Genomic DNA, 9113 nt, shown 5'->3' with positions numbered 1-9113 from the left:
GCCGGGCCGCCGGGCGCGGGCGGCACGGAGAGTCCGTGGCGGGGGGCGGCGCGGGGCGAGGCGGTAGGTGGGCGCGCAGGCAGGGAGCGGCGCTCGGCGTGAGCCGGGGCCCGGCGGTCCTTCCTCTGCCGCAGCAGCGGGGAGGCGGCTGGGGTTGCCGGGGCGGAGGGGGAGCTGCCCGCGGCGCGGGTGGAGGTGGCTGGTGGGGGCCGCGCGGCGCTGGGCTGCCCGGCGGGAGCAGCCCTGGCAGCAGRGCGGTGGGCGTGGCGGCCCACCTGGCCTGAGCCCCCTGGGGGGCCCCCACGGCACCCCTTGGCCGGGGCAGAGGCGGCCCAGAGGAGCCGGGAGCAGGCTCGCCGCCGTTCTCGGGGACGGGGTGAATCTCCCTTTGGCCACAGGAATCTGCTCTCTCCTCCAGAGCTTTGTTAAGACGTGTCACCAAAAACGTGTAATTTAGATACTGAAGTGAAAACGTACTAGCCTATAGTTATACCCCTCAGAAGGGGTTTTGTGCATGGATGAGACTAGCCCTGCGGGTSTTTAGTTCGTGCACTTTAACACTGCACCTTTTGTGTGTTCCCTTGAACTGACTTGTCTTTGGATAGGCACAGTCCARTTGAGCTGACTGCAGTGTAACAGACCTTTGGAGCTATTGTGCACTGCRGATGTGTTCAAGACACTTGGCTAGATGCTGAAAGTGAATTAACATTTTGTTATGAAGATAGCTGTTACATAATGTGTGAATATTCACAGTGCAGAAAGATATAAAAAGCCTAGCCGGTATCATAACTGCGGTACTGAGTACTTTATCGACACCTTGGACACTTAKGGACTTGTGTGTTTAGGGCCTTTGTCTATACTCTAAGTATATTCTGACACTTGTTTCGGTGTGGTTCTTGATTTGCACTCATATGTGTATACATCCTTACATGATTTAAGGGAACAGTTCTAAGGGAACAGTTCTTGAAAACATTATGCTACACTGTGTCTAGGAAAAATAAATGATGTCCTACAGCAATAAAGAGCTTWCAGATTCTGTTACTGTTCTCTGCTAATACACAAGTCATGAAGAATACATACTTTATGGAGGTGACTTTCATTTAAGAGACGYGCGTATTTACATCTGTATCTGGCATCCTGAAGCATATGTATGCGATGAGTATTTATTTGKAGCTGTATCAGACTTGCACAGAATTGATTTCCCACTCTCGCTCATCTACTAAAGAAAGTGTCTGGAAAAATTGTTTAGAAAATCATGCGTTTGAAATGGCATTGAAACATAAGATCGGGAAACTTTATCTTGGAAGCCTTACATATCAARCTTAACTTTCTGTAAGAATAGACTTGCTTCACTTTTTGTGATTTTTTTGTCTATTTTTTCTTTTTCATTGCTAATTCAGTGAATTACAAGTCAATGAAAGTAGCATGCAGAAGTTCTTGCTAGATCAAATCTTCATCAAAATAGGACAGGTTTATGAATTATTGCCCTGGTTGGTTAGCTGCTCCCATGAAAATATTTACTTCTGTAAAAAGCAATTTAGCGTAGCAATTGAAAAATATTGATATGATGTACTAGATTAATTCAGCAAGTACTGTGATGGATATTAGCAATGGAAAGTTAAGCTGACATTGTTACCATTTTTAGAAAGTACTTTCTCTCATACGTAATCCRTAGTACTTGCTGGCTTGTGTTTGGTTTGGTTCTTTGTCTCTTATGCCTTTGYAGGCTTGAATGAAACAAAAATTATTACTGTGTTCTACAGCAGTAGAGGCCACAGACTCATTGTACTCAGCACAATACATTTTTAAGAAAGACAGTCTCTGGCTGATAGTTTGCAGTGTAAGTAGTGTTTATTTGGCATCTGAGATAATTGGAGCTGCAAATGTAATTGAAGTTGCGAGCACAAGATTTATATTTCATAAAGGTTTATCATAGTATTTCTGAGTAATATTTTGAACAAACCAAAAGTATCAGGAATAAATTTGTTCTAATTTGTGTATTCACTGATATGTTAATGAGTGATAAAAATAGGTAAGCCCAAAATGTAGTGGGAAGGGAAAGCTAGCTAGGCCTGGCRGTCTGTTCATAGTGTCAGCAGGCACATGGTGTTTTGAATATCCTGACCTGACACATTAACCTGAGCACAACCAGAAAGTCTGTAGTCTGAAACTTTGACTTCTGCGGTCTTTGATAGCCTTAACTTGAATGAAACAACTTTATGCTGTTTATCACAGGAATGTCCTGAAGTGTTTGGAGTAATGGCTTACCCATTTAATATATGGGCATGGGCACTTACTTGAGCTGCTGAAGTGTGAAATGCGGTAGCTCTTGCAAGAACCTTTCTTCCCTTAAAAGCCACATCTGCTTGGTTATTTTTGTGGCATTTGTGAAACACGTTGTTACTTGCTTATATTGGAAATTGAGGTAATTGCTAACAAGCTTTTAGTAATGAGTTGAATGCACTGCAAAGATGATGGAGCATGTGGCTAAATGCTTGTGTCATGGTGGAGGGAAATATTTAGTGGCCCTGCTGCCTATGGTGTTAATCATTCTAAGTAGTTTTATAGTAGCTTTTCAAATTTGATAAACTTCAAGTATGGTGTTTTGATACTAGCCCCTTATGCAGTGTTTAAGCTAATTAAATGTGTGACTATGAAGCTAAAAGAATTCCAGTTTGCATATATGTGTATATTCTTTTCATATTTGTGTGTAATTATTAGAGCATGTACCAAAAGTTTTCTAGATGCTAAAAACCTCCCATGAGTTTTGCTCTAACATCTACAATCTATCTGTGCTAGATATTGTGCGGAAAAGAATAATACAATGATAACTGTATTTGGTATGGAATGGGACAGCTGGTTGATACTCTGGAAAAATAAGAATACAGTGAAAGGGTACTGATCCTGGTGGTAGACAGTAGTCTTGAATTTTGCTCAGGAGATTACTTGAATATCAGTTACACTAAAATAGTCTTCCCTGCCAGCCAGGTATCAGAGGTGAAATTTCTGACAAAATCAAGGGATAAGTTTCCATAACTCAAATGATTTTTAAAAAATTGTTAAAACCCCAAATGGGCCTGCTTTGTTAGTGGCTTTATAATAGGTGAATCTGCATCAYGTATTTGGTAAATAGGTATTTGTAGCTAGGTAATATAGCTTCAAAAAAAGTTGGGCAATTGATTTTAGAAGTGATACTGTAATTTTTTAAAAAAAGTATAAAGGTATTTGGTTTAAAAATTGTCTTGTATTGATTTGCAGTAAGAAAATACCACAGAAAGCAGAAATAAATTAGGTTTCTTAGTGTGTTCAGCTAGCTGTAGCACTGACTTTGCTAGGGTCTGTTGCTAAAATGTTGAAGTGAAAATACTTCATCATCCATTTGAAATGGTAGATAAACATATGCAATGCAAATCAAAGCACTTTTTCCTTCAAAATATGTTAAAATAGCTAAACACACTAAGTAGTTCTTTGAGTCAGAGATCTACAAGAGTAATTTAAATTGCTAGGTAATAGACCTGTATGGCGTTTCCAAGATTGGAATAAGAGGTTTAAAACTAAAGATTGTTGTTTTTAAAAGGAGATGATAAAAATTCAAGTGTTTGTGCTGCATCTAGTAAAATTGATGTGATTTCTTATAGCATTTAAATCATTAAATTCTATTGGGCTAGTTTAGGGAACAATTAAATCATCAGAAATAGAGCTGAGAGGGTCCTCCTAAAGTTACCCAGCTTTTCCCTTCTGCCAACCTCGAGTTGCAGTGACTCTCCTGCTGCATGTTTGTTAGGATCCCATTCTGTGGGCTGCTTCACTGACTGAGATTCTTCAGCCTTTCCAGGCAATCTGTTTAAATGATACAGTATTCTTACAGATAGAAACATCTCTGCAGTGTAATTTCCAAATGCCGAGGAAATCTTCCTTGCTGCAATTTAAGACTGATCTTTTCTAAAGTAAGGTACTCAGAACTGTATGCGCTATTCTAGATCCAATTTCAACAATCTCAAATGGAGTAAAAGGGTTTCCTTGCATGTCTTGTAGGCTTCACTGTAATGCAACTCACTCTGTTGCCTTTGGACACAAGGGAGTGGAAGTTTTTCTTGTGTTTGGTTTATGGTCCAGTATAATCCTAAGCTGCCCTTCTGCAGAGCAACCATAGCCGATTACTCCCCCTTTGGTAATTTGCTCAGTTCTTTATTTTTACCCATAATAATATCTTGCATGTCTCTTTTGGGAATTGTCTCGTTTTCCTCCCAGGTATGTTAAAATCACTTTATTTCCTGTTCCTAAGCTTTAAAATTCTTGGAGGCCCAGTCCTTAAATGTCATAGATGCCCTCTGGTCTGTCACTCTGGTCAGAGGTGGGGCTTTTGTTATTGTTGTATTCAATATAAAAATAATATTTACAAAGGTGTTTAAAGCAGTGAGTTTTCACTGTTATTCAGGAAAAAAATCTTAAAAAACATACTCTTTGGTTGGGGTTGAGAGTTAATTACATGTTTTGGGTTAACATTTTAAGATGAGAGAGAGAATAATGAATTACAAAGTCCTTGGACGTGATCTTTTGCTTCATTGTATCTCTTTATCATATAAGAGTTTTAAGTACCTGCACTTCCACTTTGAAATTATGTTGTCATCTAGTATTTGCTGAATTTATCAAGGGTAAGGAAGTGACTGTTCTAACATCTTGAAGTAGGTTTAGGTCATTTGCACTGGCAGAAATAGAATGGAACCTTGCATACTGAACTAAATAAAATGACTGAACTTTTCTATAGTACCCACTTCTATTTGCCGTCTTAGGCTTTAAGAAAATGTGTCATTCTCTAGAAAGTAATTCAAATTGAAAATGAAAAACAGAATATGAATAAAAGAGGCAAAGGGAAAAGAGCAAACAAAGATTTGGGGGGGGGTTGTTTTTGTTTCTTTGGTAGAGTAGTAATCAGAGTGGGAGGAAGAAAGGAGGTAGATAGTCTACAAGTATACCTTTTACTGAAAATAAGGATGAAATTTCTGAATGTCTTTTAAAAGGAAGTTGGTTAAAAATTACTACTTCCATGCCCTTAATTTAGTACAAATGTTTAGACAGAAAGATTTTGTTATTGGGAAAGGAGAAAGATGGGAAGTTTTGGTGGAGGATGGTCAACCCTTAGTAGTTTTCTGTATTAACAGAACACATCACTATAAGGGTCATTGGCAAAATTATGTTAGCCTTTTTATTTTTAAAGTTGTAAGGCTTGTTTTCTGAGGGAAAGTGAGGGAAGATGGGTCTTGTTCTTAATTGGTCAATACATATTGCATACACACAGTACATTAAAGGCTTTTAGTACTTCAGTTATTTAACCTTCCCTCTCTGTTGAACTGAGACTTGTTGTAGAATTTCTGCCATAGATATTCCTCAGAATAAAAGCTGAAAGAGCAATTATTATGGTAAGCCAGAGCTGACAGTTCATAGGACAGATTTTCCTGTCCTACCTAAGTCAAGGTAGAGTCAAGGTCAAGGTAGAGGAGAATGATGCATTTAAACAATTTTCAGTTTTGTGCAAGAAAGTARAGAGAGTTAGGAAGAAGAGACTAAAATCAGATTAAGTCAGTGCAGAAATAATGCGGAAGCTTAATATGAGGTTAGAGCTGCTAAGTGATAGGAGGATAGCGAAAAATCAGCACCAGGATAATGACAGATCAGTGCTGAGTGAAGAACGAGTCTGTGGTTCAGGGATGCAGGGGCTGTCAGCAGAGTTTGCTTAGTGAGTCCTGCCTCTGGCTGCTCGCTTTTGGCTCTGTTCCACTGCCTTGGTTGTGCTAATGCAGCTATCCATTGAGCTGATCTAGCTTTAGAAAACAAAAATAGGACTAGCCCCTCAAAGAAGCGGATTTGGTAAAGCTGAGTAAGTTCACTCAGTCTAGTTTACAGCTTGACTGCTGGCTGTTGCATCCACTGCTGAAGCTGCGTCAGAGCAAGTCCTCCCAACCGTGGCTCTTTGGCTGAGTTGGACAGGTGGCAGACCGCGGTGTAGGTGTTTTCTGTGAACCCGTGTTAGGGATAGGAGGCTCGATGAAGAGCAAGGAACCGTGTGTGATCTTGAACTGTAGAGGGACGTTAACGGATAGAGAGGGGCTGTGTCAAGATGGTGGTTTGTCCAGCTCGCTTGATCAGATACCTCTACATGAGAGATGCTGCCTGGGCTCAACTTATAAGAAGTTTTGGGCTCGAAGGAAATCTTTTTCTTCTTTTCTTAGGGATGTTACTAAATATTAATTGCTCTGATTTGTTTTAACATATTTCATTCAAGGAAAATGTTTAAGTTCTTTCCTGCATATATTTGAACTGATAATCATTTATGTGGTGCCAGCACCTGTTCGCTTTGAAGTCTTTGGTAAAATCTCTCATGATTTGGATAGAGTTGTGACTATATTTGCTGATTATAGTAGGTCATTAATTGAGATTGGGATATGTAAACAATGCCCAGAATATTGATAGTCGTCTTTCTAACTTGCATATTGACTAATGCACTAATAAATGTGAAAATTTAGCTTTTTATATTTGTGCCTTATTAGATGGAAATATKTCAGTTCTTTTTTTTCCCCTTGTTCTTAGAACTTAAGTTTTCTATGTGCATTTTGTGCTGTAAACATAACTACAAAACTGTGGGAGAAATACCTACATAAATTAAAAATGGAAGTTGTGTTTAGTATTGAACTGAAAGGAAGCTGGTTTAAATACCTATCGATGTTTGTTCCCTTTTTGGGGGTATTTGGAAAGAGATTCACTTTCTTATCAGAATATTTTGTAGAGATTTTGGTTTTGAGAATGAGGGAGTTGCATGTTAAAATATACATGAGTGGAAGTGGAGAACCTTTTTATTTGTTTGTTATTAGTAACTGGTTTTATATTTGTTTATTACCTTTTCAGGCAGACCAGAGGTGTTGGCTAAGTTAACAGAGTCTGGCACTTCAGTATGTTTATGGCCTTGAGCTACGTAAGACAAATTGTATTCATGAGTAAGAAGAAACAGAAACAACAAACCTATTTCAAATTTATCCTTCAGACTTCTTCTGATGGAATAGGAAACTTTTTTTTTTCCTTGAAGCAGCATGTTAGAATTTCTATCTCCTGCAGTCCTGTCCTGTTGACTGCTGAATAGTTACTCATTTTAAGGCACAACTAGTGAGTAAATAAATCAGTATGGCTTCAAACACTATAGTTAAGCATTAAAACACTGTTTAATTTTGGGGAGATGGGATCTGTTTGGAGATCTCATATTGCTTTCACCTCCTTCTCTCTTCTTCAAAGAACAATCTCTTACTACTAATCTAGGGTTTGATATTCTTTGGAGATTGGGACTTTAGCCCATGATTAAAATTGCAGTAGGAGGGTGCACTGGAACCAAATCCCTCACCTCCTCCTCAGCCCCAGAAATACACAACCACCTTCTTTTCCCTGGTTTCTAGTGTGTGCTGCAACTGTGATTTCCAGCCTGGCTGGAGGGAGAGGGAGAAGCACAGTCTGATTCTAACTTCTTTGCCTTCCTGCTGGAGCTGAAAGGCAGATAGTGTAGATAGTGTGCCCTTGCTCTAGGGAACAGGGCTGGAAGGTGCATGGGAATGGGGGTGTGTGCAAGGGCATAGGACCACCTGGTATGGTTACTTTGTTGTCACTAGCATTGACTCTGGTTATTTCAAAATAGATAGGAGTGGGCCAGTAGCATGTGGTAAGTATGAATGTGCTGATACTAAATGTGTATGTATAGTGGTCTCTAACCCAATCCTTCTTGACCAAGAGAAGGTCTTCTCTCTTGTTTCAAGAGTCAAGAGACTTTCTCTCTTGTCTCAAGGACCTGGAATTCCTTAGGGCTGGCCTCAGCAGTAAAGACTGAAGCAGAGAAGGCATTCAGTAACTCTGCATTCTCTGTATCCTTCATCACCAGGGCACCCATCCCATTCAGCAGCGGGTCCACGTTTCCCTAGTCTTCCTCTTGCTACTGATGTATTTCAAGCCCTTCTTGTCCTTGACATCCCTTAATTCCAAACGGGCCTTAATCTTATTCATCGCATCCGTATATACTCTGACAATGTTTCTATCTTCCCCTAAGTGCCCTGTCCCTTTTCTCACGTTCTGAATACTTCGTTTTTCTGTTTGAGTTTTGCCAGGAGCTCCTTGCTCATCCAGGCAGGTCTCCTACCCCCTTTGCTTGACTTCTTACTCATAGGGATGCACTGCTCTTGAGCTCGGAGGAAGTGATGCTTGARTATTAACCAGCTCTCTTGGAATCCACCTTCCTTCTAGGGCCCTAACCCATGGGATTCCTCCAAGTCCCTGAGGAGGCTGAATTTGCTCTGCTAAAGTCCAGGGTTGTGATCTTACTTATTGCCCTGCTTCTTCCTTGCAGGATCTTGAACTCCACTGTCTCATGGTCCCTGCAGCCACAGCTGTCCTCAGCCTTCACATCTCTAACCAGTCCTTCCTTGTTTGTTAATACAAGGTCCAGCCATACACCTTTCCTTCTTGGCTCCTCCACCACCTATTTCAAAAAGTTATCATCGATGCTCTGCAGGAGCCTCCTGTACTGGTTGTGCCCAGCTGTGTTGTCTTTCTCACAGATATTGGGGTGGCTGGAGTCCCCCATGAGAACCAGGCCCTGTGATTGTGAGGCTGCTTCCAGTGGTCTGTAGAAGGCCTCTTCCACTTCCTCTCCCTCATCAGGGGGCCTGTAGTGAACACCCACAACAGTGTCATCCATGTTAGCCTGCCCTTTAATAACACCCTTCTAAATGTGAAGAGCCTAGCAATGTTTTTCAAGTTCATAAAGTACAAATTTGATGTGATTAGTAGTTTTATTAGGTCTCTAGATAGTGTTAAACACAGAATTATCTTTGTAGTTCAAGTGGGCAAGGCGATAACAAGCATCTTGTTTCTCCACAAAGACATTCAGATATCTCAAAATGTCTGTGCTGTGCTTCTGAAGCTAGGCCCTCGATGGAGAATACATGGTTTGTGTTTGCTGAAAGGCTGCTTAGAGCTTTTGAGGTTCCAGAGACCTAGATCAGGCACTCTGCTCTAAGATGCAACCAGCTGCTGTTTCAGTCATAATGAAGTAGTTTCTGTAATCTGGGAGATAAACC

At 40.6% G+C, this 9113-nt stretch overlaps 1 protein-coding gene across 2 annotated transcripts in view; it reads left to right on the top strand.

The window, feature by feature from the left end:
• Positions 1-45: 45 nt before the first annotated feature.
• Positions 46-9113, top strand: part of PJA2 (praja ring finger ubiquitin ligase 2) — a 37808-nt gene continuing 28740 nt past the window's right edge. Inside the window, exon 1 of one of the 2 annotated variants that reach the window (XM_085305343.1) lies at positions 46-63. The gene's annotated coding sequence lies outside the window, so the exon portion shown is untranslated. The remainder of the gene's footprint in view (positions 64-9113) is intronic. The other variant, XM_085305341.1, reaches the window with a different exon arrangement.

Source organism: Rhea americana, unplaced genomic scaffold (genome assembly GCF_003343005.1).
Source record: "Rhea americana isolate MKP2758 unplaced genomic scaffold, rheAme1 scaffold_22, whole genome shotgun sequence".
NCBI lineage: Eukaryota > Metazoa > Chordata > Aves > Rheiformes > Rheidae > Rhea > Rhea americana.
The sequence above is the reverse complement of the archived record's forward strand: the minus strand, read 5'-3'. Positions and strand labels throughout refer to the sequence as shown.